General features: G+C 49.5%; 1 protein-coding gene across 3 annotated transcripts in view; it reads right to left on the bottom strand.

The window, feature by feature from the left end:
- SLC8A3 (solute carrier family 8 member A3) overlaps positions 1 to 9,145 on the bottom strand; it is a 161,869-nt gene extending 152,724 nt beyond the window's left edge. For 2 of the 3 annotated variants that reach the window (XM_018054020.1, XM_018054021.1), the window contains exon 1: positions 8,568 to 8,919. The gene's annotated coding sequence lies outside the window, so the exon portion shown is untranslated. Of the gene's footprint in view, positions 1 to 8,567 lie in introns of all 3 variants that reach the window. The other variant, XM_018054022.1, reaches the window with a different exon arrangement.

Here is a 13,138-nt window from a genome sequence, read left to right as displayed (position 1 = left end):
AGACAACTTGATCTTTTTTCTCACCATGATATTCTCAGGCTGCTTGACTGCAGCCTGGCAGAGTGAGTGTCAGCATTTGTTGGAGAGATCAGTGCTCACTCTGCAGGACAAAGCGTTTTTGGAAAGATGCACCTGTGAGAGGAGATGTCAAGCTTCTGGGAAGCCTTGGGGTAGAGAGGTAGATGGTTAAAACCAATGATCTTAGAGAACCGGCAGTTCTGTTCATTTGAAAGCACCAACAGGACCACAAAGTATTTGGAAGGCTGTTGGGAGACTGTTTCTAAATGCATTTCATTCTATCTACCTTAGTCCTCTCATGGGCACCTTATTTCTCCTCTAGAGTGTATGGCCTCACAATAGCCAACACTCATAGTGCACTATTCCCTCAACAAATATCAAGTGATAGTCTGTACCAACAGTTGACAAAGGCCTTCTTGCTCCCATTCAGTCCTCACGAGGAGGTTCATAATGATGAAGAAACAGAGGCTCAGTTAGCTGCCTAGAGTTTCTAAGCCAAGAAATAACTGAGTCAGAACCTAACCTCAGTCCTCCAGCTTTCAGGGGGTCTCCCTCCACCAAGCTGGAAAAGCATCATGTCAGCAAAGACCAAGAGACAACGTTCCCTATTACTGAAAGGAAATCAGGGCTGGGCCAGGGGGGTGAGAGGCCCAGGGCAGCCTGAGGGGGTATCGTTCCCACCTTTCCGTGTTCCCAGAGAAAATGACTTGGGCTCTATCTTTCGGAATTATCCACAGAGAGAGGACTGACATCCCTCTGCCCTACTGGCTACCCATGAACGGAGAGCTGGTCATAAAAGCTGGTACTTTTACGTACCTTTTCCTCAGCTCATTTTCCAGGAGACTGATCTATTTTTCAATACCATTTAGTTCTCTTAATTTTAAAATGTTAAAATATGGGATTAAATCATATCACTGACCAAAGGAGGAGCAAATGGACTCGGGAAAGCACCCAGAGTTCTCTCTCTAATACATGGCTGGGAGAGTCTCTTGTACACTCAACTTCAGGGATGTTCTGGGCCCTTCTTTCACAAGAGGGTGCTAGGAGCAGACTCCTAGGACTTCCCGCAGATCCAGCCTCTGTCTTGGCAGCTGTGAGCTCTCTCTGTCTGACCAGGGATCGAACCCACTGCCCCCTGCGACGGAAAGGAGGAGTCTTAACCACTAGACCATCAGGGAAGTCCCATTCTTCCTCTACTTTAGAGCACACACACTGGCTGGTCAGTAATGATTCCCCTTGAAGTTGACTCCCTCATTAGTTCCTCCTGAGGGTCTGGAAGGCACAGACTCAAGATGATTCTTCCTGAATCCTAGGGGAGAGAGTACAGTGATATGATAGGGAGTAAGCAGAACCTTTGGAAAGCCGCTGGGCAAGGGGATTCCAGGTAGACTTTCAATAGAGTCTACATGGATCCAAATACATCCTTCCTGGATGGAAAAGGAAAAGCAGAAGCGTAGGACTTGAGACTGAACCGTCTGGAGCATCTGGGGGCCGAGCGTGACTACTAGTCATTCTGAGAATGCCCTGGAGGGTCACAGTGGGAAGGGACTCCACACAGGAGGGCCAACCTCAGGCCACCAGGACCTTCAAACAGCTCAGGATGCCTTGAAGCCCAGACAGCGAGATAGTTGGGTTGGCTGCTCATCTCACCTCTAGAGACCCAGTGTAATAACAGACACACTGGGGGCTTCAAATTGCAGCCGGAAAGCTCTGAAACAAAAGATGTGATCAGCACGAAATAATATTCTTAGTAGGAGGTGATCTATAAGCTGTGGAACCAGACCCACAAAACACAGAATTGTCAGGGAAGTAGATTAAAAGTCAACACATCCAACATAGCCTTTTTTAAGGGTAAGGAATGTGAGGCCCGGAAAGCAGCAATGGGTTTTGCCTGTAGTTGTCAGAAGAAATAATGACTAAAATATACTGTTCTTGCCACTTGTTCAATGCATCTTCTGTGATACCACATTGCCCGTTCCTGGGATGATTTTTTATTCCTTCACTTGCTCCTTTTATGATAAATAGGACAGATTCTCTTTCTTGATCTTAGTCCACCTGCCTCAAGAGTGAGGTAGGTTATCCATTTTTCATTGACCAGCCACTGTGTTTCACGTACCATACAACAATAAGTGGGAGACACAAAGGACTTGGTCCAGGAAAGAAGGTAAGTCTCAGGATGAAAAATATATATTTTTTAATAATAAAAAATCTGCATTTCAATAAATATAAGGGACTTGTGAAAAACAGATGCTGCGTTATCAAAATTCAGAATAAGAGACTGCTTCTTCACAGTCTTCCCATCAGAAAGAGGCATTTGAACTGAAGAACAGTAAGATTCTTAGTGAAGGGCAAACCATGAACAAAGGCGCAGAAGAAGAAAGGACAAGTGTACTTAGGTGCCCACATGGGAACTGTAAGAAGTGAGGCTAGAAGTGGAGTGGTGAAGCAGACCATGGAGGACCTTGAAAGTCAGGAGTTGGACTGCTGCAAAAAGTGAGAGGCCCTTCAAGGTTTTTGTGTGGGAAAATAACAAGCCCACTAGATTGGTGTTTTAGGAAGGCAATCTTATAACAGCCACTGAAATGAATTGAAGGACTGGAAGAATGAAGTTGGGAAGATGTTAGAAAGTTACTGTTTATAGTATCATCATAATAATATAGCTTAGAAAGTTATTTTTTTTATAGGTACGGTAAGGACTGAGTGGGAAAAATCAATGTTGAGCACTTTGAATACAGTAGCCTGACTCTGTTGCAAACATACAAATGTTGGCTGCTATAATAATAATTTCTATTATAATTATTATTATTATGTAAGAGATTGTCAAATCCATACTGAGGTAGTGGTAGTAGGGATAGAGAAGAGAGGAATGGACTGAACAGATGTAAGCAACACAATAGTCCCCCTTTATCTGTGTGGGATAAATTCTAAGACCCCCAAGTAGATGTCTGAAATTGCAAATAGTACTTAACTCTGTGTATACTATGTATTTTCCTGTATATACACATTTACAGTTAAATTTCCAAATTAGGCCCAGAAAGATTGAAGGAGGAGGGAGAAGGGGACGACAGAAGATGAGCTGGTTGGATGGCATCACCAACTCAATGGACATGAGTTTTAGTAAACTCTGGGAGTTGGTGATGGACAGCAAGGCCTGGCATGCTGTAGTCCATGGGGTCACAAAGAGTTGGATGCAACTGAGCAACTGAACTGAACTGAACTGAAATAGGTTAGCAACAATAACGAATAATAAAATAGAACAATTATAACAATATACTGTAATAAAAGTTGTGTGAGTGTATTCTCTTTCATTCTCTCACTCAGAACATCTAATGGTGATGGTGGTTTAGTAGCTAAGTCATGTTGGACTCTTGCAATCCCATGGACTATAGCCTGCCAGGCTCCTCTGTCTATGGGATTTCCCAGGCAAGAATGTTGGGGTGGTTTGCCATTTCCTTCTCCAGTGATCTTCCCAAACCAGGGATTGAACCTGGGTCTCCTGCACTGCAGGCAGATTCTTTACCAACTGAGCTACCAGGGAAGCCCCTAGAATATCTTATAGTACAAATTTAATGCCTTGTCCATCTTAACGGAGCACTTTATCACACACAGTGGCTGTAATTTTTGCAGCCTGAGGTGCAATAGCAAACCTGTGGGAGAAAACTGGGAGGGAGGAGAGGATCTTGGAGATGAAGTGAAAGAGGGCCCACCTAGAGAGCTAGTGGAACCTGGAGAGTTCTGTGTGATAGAATTCAAGAGGGGAAAGTTTCACGGAGCTAATGATCAATCTTTTCTGATGGGGGTTGGGAGAAATCAGGAATAAGTTATCATGTTTGGGGGAATGAGAAGTCCTTGGTGAGTGAGAGTTGGGCAGAAGGTAGGAAAAAATGAGAAAGCAAGGGATAAGTGAATGAATGAGTGATGGGGAAACAGAAACAGATGTCTACTCTAAAATTTCAAGAGTGTGTGGAAAGCAAGATGGGAAGAGAAAATGACAGGGGAGGAAGTGAACAAAGGGATATTCTTGCCAGGATGTTAAGCATGCTTACAATTAGATGGAGGGGATTTAATGCTCAAAAGGAAAGAGCTCAGGGCAAGCTGATGGAAGCAGGGCAGGAGGGACACCGGGCAGGAAGGGAAGGGAGAGCTTTTTTAAATTGTGAGACCAGTGACAAGTAAGGATGGAGAACAAAGTTGGGAGATCAGGGTGCAAAGGAAGAGTGTGCAAGCTCACATTATTTGGTTCAGTCTCTAGGATGAACAAAGTGGTGTGTGACCTGGACATCTTCTCCTCTCAAGTGATTTGGAAACTGCCATGTGGAAGCCTGGGCAGGAATACAGTTTCCAGACCCACTTCCGGATCCAGTCCCAACATGACCCAGTGTTCCTGTACACAACCAGGAAAGCACTATTTGTCATTCAGACATCAAGACAGTAAATGCTACCTGACTCATTCCAAGAGCTGTTTTCTTAGTAGACATGACCCGGTATACCACATCTAAATAAACTTGATTCAGGAATCAGCCTCTATTTACTCTTCATATTATAAAAGTGTATATATACATGTGATTTTTCCTATCTAGATGTCTTGTTCAATAGTCTCTATGGATCGCAATCCTTCTTATCCCTCACCTTCCTACCCAAGACCTTCCCCAGGCTCCAGAGATCTCAGATCTTTAGGGGTCCACCTTGCTGGGCAGCTCAGCTGACTGGGAAGAGTATCTTAGACATGCTGGAGCCATTTTTCCTTTCTCTTGAGGTGGTCTACCCAGTGTTGGGTTTAGAGTGCCCATCCAAAAAACAAAGAGACGACTGAACACAAACCAATCTCATTAAAGAAAATAGGGAAATTCCTGCCTAGAAGGACAGCTCTGGTTTGTATGCTAAAACAGAAAGAGGAACCCCCTAACCCTCCCTCATAGGCCAGCAGGATGGCCATGCACAAGGGTTCTGCAACAGTCCCCTACTTCCTCTCGCTACATTCTGGTCTTGATGCACTACCTAAAATGCAAATCTGACCCTGCACTTCAGTACTGAAAACCTTCCCAAGTCCCCACCGGAAACTCGGTGGAAAACCTTAGCATGAAGTACAAGTCCTTCAAGATCTGGCACCTTGAACTCCTCTAAACTCATCTCTCTGAACTTTACCCTCAGTCTTTAGTCATTTGAATGAGCTCTTGTCCGCTTTAGGCCTTTGCATACTGATCCCTTCAGGGCTTCCCTGACCACTCAGCAATAAAGAATCTGCCTGCAACGCAGGAGACTGATGCAGGTTCGATCTCTGGGTAGGGAAGATCCCCTGGAGTAGGAAATGGCAACCCACTCCAGTATTGTGTCCTGGGAAATCCCATGGACAGAGCCTGCCTTTCACTCAAAGACCTTTCTCTCCCACCATTCCTCTCCCTAGTTTCACCAAAGCCAGCTCCTCGCTAGCCTGTCTTTCTGGGATCAGCTATCCCTAGAAGTTCTCCTTAAGACCCCTTAGAGACGTGATCTTCCTACATTTTCACCGCACCTGGGATGTAGCCTTCACAGACAGGAATCAGTTTAAATGGTAATTGTGTGTTCACTAGTTGGTTATTCCTGCTGGGATGAGTGTGTGTTTAAGAGGAAAGGAAACATTCTATTTTATTTGCCTCTGTACCCAGCAAATACTTGGCCAAGGGGATTGTTGAATATTTATTGAATAAATAACTGATTGATTGAATCAATGAAGCCTTTCTTTTTTGGAGTCAAATATATTTCTGAAACTCATCAAATGTTTGAACTTCCAAGCAAAGCAACCAGGCTCGAGTGCAAAGGGAGTGATTTTCTCTTTTGAGCCAAACTTGGTAGCTTAAAGAGAAGCTGTGTGACACATTCCTCCAAATCCAGATTGTCGGCAGTGAGTGACTGGACCAGCTAGGCTGAGGAACAATGCCCACAGTGACTACCCATGGACAATACCGCTAACTACGCCAGGGACTGTACAAGGAGCCACCTTGCACAGGGACAGGGCAGGGCTGGATCAGGAGGACACTCCCTTGGCTTCAGGGTCCCAGCCCAGGGAGTAGTCCATGGGAAGGGCATGTTTTTTACAGGGTCAGTTTGCTGGCCCTATGCTTCCTTCTCTGACCAGGAGGCTCTGCGGGGCCATGCGTGCATGCATGCTCAGTCGCTTCAGCCGTGTCCGACTCTTTGTGACCCCATAGACTGTAGCCCGCCAGGCTCCTCTGTCCATGGGAGTCTGAAGGCAAGAGTACTGGAGGGTATTGCCATGCCCTTCTCTAGGGGATCTTCCCAACCCAGGGATCAAACCTGCATCTTCTCTTGTCTCCTGCATTGGCAGATGGGTTCTTTACCACTGGGAAGGACTGTAGCCCTTCTGCAAGAGATGCCAAACTAGAGATCAGAGGAGAGGTACCTTATTCCTCCTAGTTCCATTCATTCACCCAGCACTGATGGAGTAGCTTCTCTATGTCAGACACACTGCCAGGTCCTGGGGATACAAGGTGAATAAACACCAGCTCTCTTTCCTCCCTTCATGCAGCTTGCTGTCCAGAGGCGTGACTGGTCTTACTCAATCACATAAATAAATTGAACGTGCATCTTTAAATTACTTCAAAATAATAGGTTCAAGTTAGGAGTGTAAAATAATCTGGCTTAGGGAAGGTAGGGAAAGCTTCCTTGAGAAAGTCACCAATGAACTAAGGACAGAAAGATAAACAGGAGTACATTAGACAAGGACGAAGTGTTGGAAGAGCAAGAAAGCATTTCCAGGTAGAGGAAACCACCTAAACAGCCTTCCCATCTTTATGAAGTCTGAGAACCACTTCTACCAAATTTAGGTCCCACCTGCTTCTTCTCAACCCCATATCTATATTTTATTTAAAGGAACAGGCAACTGTGGAGTGGACTTGTATGTGCAAACTGCAGAGGGGAATTGCAGATGGCGGTGAAGAGTTGGGAGACCACAGCTACCCCCAGCTCTGACCCTCAACCCTGCTCGCGTGGCAGGAAGGCGCGGGTTCCTCTCAAACTCGGACCCCAAAAGGCCCGCAGGAAGGAGGGCCGGCGGGAGGGAGGACCTGAGCGGATCTCCCTCCGTCAGGGAGAAGCAGGTTGCAGCAGCTATATTTGAAAATCGAGGTAAACAAGAGCTCAGCTCAAGTGGACGGGGCACAACAGCTGCGGAAGATTAATCACACACGGCTGCGAGTCACCAGGTCGCCACGCGGCCCCCACCAGCAGGCCGGATGTGCTCCCATCACGTACCCACAGCTCCCTCCGCGTGGGGTGTTTCTCGGCCACTCCAGAGCGCGCAGCCCTGCTCCCAGCTGCGGCCTGCCCTTTTCATAAACTACCCCCGTTTCAATCTTTCTGCCCAGGAGTCCGAACAACCAAACGTTCGGGGTTTGTTTTTTAGTCACCAGGGGACAGAGCCAAAGACAGACAGAGAGAGCGCGCGCCAGACTGAGAGAGACAGACGGACAGGAGAGACAGGGAGAGAGAGACAGGCGGCAGGCAGGCGGGCAGGGAGCGGGTAAATTTATAGCACTGCATTAAAGGCGTTTGTTCTATTTAACCCCCACCCTCTCCCTCCACGGTTAAAAATAAAACACAGCGAATAAAGAGGAGGGGAAAAAAGCGAAACATATCGCTTTCTTCGTCTCCCCAGTGGCCCGGGTCCTCGGGGCAGGTCAGGCAGGGTCTTCCAGGAGCGGGCCAGCCTCTGAATGAAGGCCTGTGGCTGTGTGCGTGTGTGCTTGTGTGTGGTGGTGGCGGTGAGGGGTGTGTGGGCGAGCGGGGTGGGGGTGGGGCGGGGAGGGGGCATAGTTACACACTTCACGTCTCTCCACCTGGCCGCGGCCCGCCCAGACCACCGCGGACAGGAGGACACCAGCCGGGAGAAACCCTCCTTCTCCCCGCCCCCTTGGCCGCCGCGGGCTGGTGCGCCGGGGCTGCAGTTCCCGACCCGCGGCGGCGGAGTCCCGAGGTTGGGGTGCGCGCGGGCGTGAGTGAGTACACGCGGGCGCGCGCCGCGTGGGTAACGCGCTCCCCTCGCAGCCCCCAAACCCCACGGGCGCTCGCCACCGCGGGAGCACAGCACTCGTTGGCACAGCCCAGGCACACACATGCATACACGCATCCGGCACGCAACACGGCGCTCAGCCTCCCTAATGCGCACCCGCCCGTAACCCGACAAACCCGCGACCAGCCCAGGCGTCTCTGCACCGCCCCCCCCCCACCCCCGCACCTCCCAGGAGGCACTCAGTCCGCCAGAACGCCCCCCACCCCACCTCCCAGCACCGCCTGCATCCCAGTACACTTTCCGGGGCACCCTCCCCAGCCACCTCTTCTGACACTAGACCCGCAGGAAGGCAGTTCACGTGAATGATCTCGAGAAAGAACTTAATTAACACCGTTATTCACAAGCCGGAACCCTCACCGGGACACCCCCAAACCCACCCCCTCCACCACCACCACCCCCCGCCGCCCCCGCCTGACCTCTGCCTCCCCGGCCTCTGCCGCCGGTTGAGGGGGAAGGGCAGGAGGCTCAGCCCTTCACTCACCGTTTCCTCTCGGTCTCTCGGGCGGGGTGGGCAAGTGAGGGGGGGTGTGAGAAAGGTGCGCGATGCCCCCGCCGCCGGGCTCCTCACCGGCCGCAGCGGCTCATCGCCCCAGCGGGCTGCCCGCCGGCCGCAGCCGCGTCCGGGGCATGTCAGTCTGCCGCCGCCGCCCGCCCGCCGGGCTCCTGGGCTGCCAGCTTTCAGGGAGCCTTGGGGTAGCGCATCCGGAGGGCGAGGGCTAGGGCCGGAGCAGGGGGCCTGGGGAGGGGTCCCTCGGCAGCGGTTTAAGGAGCAGGGAGCACGCCTCGGTAGACCCCCGGGAAACCCCGACTCGGGCGCGGGCTCGGACTAAAGCCCTGGAGAGGCCCGGAGTCCCGGCCGCCCGCAGCAAGGGGATCCCTGCCGGGAGGGGCAGGAAGGCGAGCGGCCCGGCGTGCTCTGGCGGCTCCGAGGACCCCGGACTTGCAGTCTGCGTCGCCGGGGCTTTCCCGGGGCTGGGAGCGCGTCGGCTCTCCCCCTAGCACGCCGTCACCGCGGGACTCGTCTCGGCCTCGCCGCGCGCGGAGGGGACGCGCGGAGGGTCTGGTTTCTGGGCGAGCCGAGAGCTTTGCCCATTAAGCTGCAGGAGAAAGCCAAATCAAAAAGCCAATCTCCAAGCCTCCAAAACCCAACGTCACCCTATCACGGCATGACTAGCCGCGCATATTTATCCTCGCGCGCCGATGGAGGTGATTTTCAGAGAGCTTTCCGACCAGCAGCGGGGAGCCGAGTCCGCCTTTCGCATTCCGAGAGCCCCCAGGACCGAATGCAGATGGAACCCGTAGCCCGAGGCCACCCACCCAATCTTTGGAGCCTGGCGACGGGCGCCTCCTGGCCAGCGGCAGTTCCAAGACGGCGGCGCGTCCTGACCTGGATTCCGCGGAGTCCAGAGCTCCGGGCAGCGGCGGGGAGGGAGGGCAGGCGGGCGCGCAGCACCGGCTTTCCCCTTGTCCTCAGGAGACGCCGCCTGCAATCCCGAAATTAAGTCTCCACCAAACACATCTGTGGTTTTTAAATATAGCAGGGGACGATTAACCAGGCAGGGTCCACCCAGGCCTAGGGGAGGAGTTGAGAGGGGACGGGGTTAGCAGTGGAGGTAAAAGAAAACTCCCTTTCTCCCCTCTTTTTTTTTTCCCCTTCTGTTCTTGGTGCAGAACTCAGTCTGTCATTTTCTCAACCCAAATCAAACAACAGCTTGTGACAGACGCTTGGGTGAGCGCTGGTATGTTGGCTTTGGGGTTTTCAAGGCTAAAAATACGAGGGGGCTGTCTCCCAAATTGCTGCTTCTTCTGGGCCTGGAGTCTGGAAGAGAGATGATCCTTTGATGCAGCCACAGAACTAGGGTTTGGGGCTTGGCTTACACGAAGTGTACACACGTAGCCTGAAATCAGATGCCTGTAATTTCTGCTATATTTGTCAGGCTTGGTCCTGGAGGCCTGAGGGGTGGGCAAGCCTCTCCCAAGAATGGGGTTTCACATCCCTGTCTATGGATGGCATTAGGCAGATCTAAAATGAGACTGGTGGGGGCTTCTGTAGAGACACCAGGGCAGATTCTGGGAGAGAACATAGGCGCACGAAGTTGCTCTCGGGCCTTTGCTACCTGAAGCTGAAAATGATGAGCAAAAAAAGTGAGAATAGTACTCTGCAAGTGTCAGCAGCTCCTCAGGGCCAAGTGCCCTGCTAATGAATGTGATTGCCTTCATGTCATCCTCACAAAACTCTGTGAGACAGGTACAGTTATGAACTCCATTTTTCTCTTGAGGAAATTGAGCCTTAGAGGTTAAAAAACCATCCCAAGGCCACATGCAGCAGAACCAAGGACTAGAAAAAGGTGGAATCAACTGGATTTTCACTGATAACTTCAACAGTATGTGCAACTTCCCAGATTCCTGACTCCCATAAGAACTGCTCTGGAACAAGGTTTGGTCCAAAGAGATTAAGTAGGCATAGGAGTTAGAGAGCGCCTGAGCCTGGGATGGTGTGTGAGTTCTTTCCTGGTCCCTTGAACAATGCTATTCAGCAAATCACACAGTGGTTTCAGTCCTGAGTCTGAGTCCTGGATATCCTCAGTCCTAACTGAGCCCTGTCGGAGAAGGCGATGGCTCCCCACTCCAGTACTCTTGCCTGGAAAATCCCATGGACGGAGGAGCCTGGTGGGCTGCAGTCCATGGGGTCACAAAGAGTCTGACACAACTAAGCGACTTCACTTTCACTTTTCACTTTCATGTATTGGAGAAGGAAATGGCAACCCACTCCAGTGTTCTTGCCTGGAGAATCCCAGGGACAGGGGAGCCTGGTGGGCTGCCGTCTATGGGGTTGCACAGAGTCAGACCTGACTGAAGTGGTTTAGCAGCAGCAGCAGCAGCAACTGAGCCCTGTGGTCTCACATCCCTCAACATTCATGGATCTTGAATCCAGTTCGGGGCTGAGGCACTGACTCTGCCAAAGTTCAATAACTTCTAATGTGTGATTTCAGGTTATGACAGTTGGTGGGATTTACCTTGTGTCTGTTTTCATGGAGACCCGTGATGCAGATTGGCCCATAGTCAAGCCCAAGAGACTGCTGGTGGGCCCATAAATTAGCGTAGATTTTAGGGAAGGCAGTTTTGGAAGATACATCAAATTACTTAAAAAATGTGAACCACTATTGCCTCTACTAGTAATTTTACTAGTAGAAATTCATTCTGTGGCAATAATGGAGGATTTGTGCTCAAATGTTTAGTTACAAGGACATTCACGGTAGTGTTTATAAGAGGAAAAAACTGGAAGCATCTTAATTTTCCATCAGAGAGAACGGGAGAGGGTAGCCTTTCCCTTTCTCAGGGGATCTCCCCAACTCAGGGATGGAACCCAGGTCTCCCGCATTGCGGGCAGATTCTTTACAAGCTGAGCCACAAGGAAAACCCAAGAATATTAGAGTGGGTAGCCTATCTGTTCTCCTGCGGATCTTCCCAACCTAGGGTCTCTGCATTGCAGGTAGATTGTTTACCAACTGAGCTATTGTGGAAACCATTATGAGGTATGCTGCTGCTGCTGCTGCTAAGTCACTTCAGTCATGTCCGACTCTGTGCGACCCCATAGACGGCAGCCCACCAGGCTCCCCTGTCCCTGGGATTCTCCAGGCGAGAACACTGGAGTGGGTTGCCATTTCCTTCTCCAATGCATGAAAGTGAAAAGTGAAAGTGAAGTCGCTCAGTCGTGTCCAACCCTCAGCGACCCCATGGACTGCAGCCTTCCATGCTTCTCTGTCCATGGGATTTTCCAGGCAAGAGTACTGGAGTGGGGTGCCATTGCCTTCTCCGCTTATGAGGTATAATTACGTATGATGGGTTTTGACAAAAGTACATAAAATGTAACAACCACTCAAATCAAGGTACAGGACATTTTCATCTCTCAAAAGTTCTTGGTCCCCTCTGCAATTATCCCTCACCTTCCCTCAAGCAACCATTGATTGTTTTCTGTCACTCTAGATGCATTTTTTGGCGTGTTCTAGATTTTTTTTCTTCTTGCCTCTATATCTGTTGATGTTTCTTCAGTAAATATTTGTTGTTGTTGTTAAGTCGCTAAGTCGTGTCCAATTCTTTTGCAGCCTCAAGAACAGGCTTCCCTGTCCTTCACTCTCTCCCAGAGTTGCTCAAATTCGTGTCCATTGAGTTGGTGATGTTTTCTAACCATCTCATCCTCTGCCACCCTCTTCTCCTTTTGCTACCATCTTTCCCAGTATCCGGGTCTTTTCCAGTGAGTCTGATCTTTTCACCAGATGGCCAAAGGATTGGAGCTTCAGCTTCAGCAGTCCTTCCAATGAGTATTCAGGGTTGATTTCCTTTAGGATAAACTGATTTGATCTCCTTGCAGTCAAAGGGACTCTCAAGAGTCTTCTCCAGCATCACACTTCAAAAGAATCAATTCTTTGGCCCTCAGCCTTCTTTATGATACAACTCTCACATCTGTACATAACTACTGGGAAAACAAAAGCTTTCTATATAACCTTCATAAGCAAAGTGATGTCCCTGCTTTTTAATATGCTGTCTAGGTTTGTCATAACTTTCCTTCCAAAGAGCAAGTATCTTCTAATTTCATGGCTGCAGTCACTATACACAATAATTTGGGAGCCCAAGGAAAAATAAAATCTGTCACTGCTTCTGCTTTTTCCCCTTCTATTTGCCAGGAAGTGATCTTAGATGCCACGATCTTAGTTTTTGGAATGTTCAGTTCCAGGCCAGTTTTTTTCACGCTCCTCCTTCTCCCTTATCAAGGGGCACTTTAGTTCCTCTTCACTTTTGTCACTATGATGGTTATCATCTGCATATCTTGAGTTTTTTGATATTTCTCCTGCCTGTCTTGATGCCAACTTGTAACTCATCCAGCTCAACATTTCACATGATGTACTCTGCATATAAGTTAAATAAATAGAGTGATAATATATAGCTTTGTTATACTCCTTTCCCAATTTTGAACCAGTCAGTTGTTCCATGTAAGGTTCTAACTGTTGCTTCTTGACCCACATAGTAGGCAGGTAAGATGGTCCGGTGTTC

This window comes from Capra hircus, chromosome 10 (assembly GCF_001704415.2).
Source record: "Capra hircus breed San Clemente chromosome 10, ASM170441v1, whole genome shotgun sequence".
Taxonomy (NCBI): Eukaryota; Metazoa; Chordata; class Mammalia; order Artiodactyla; family Bovidae; genus Capra; species Capra hircus.
This window is presented reverse-complemented; position numbering and strand designations above follow the sequence as displayed.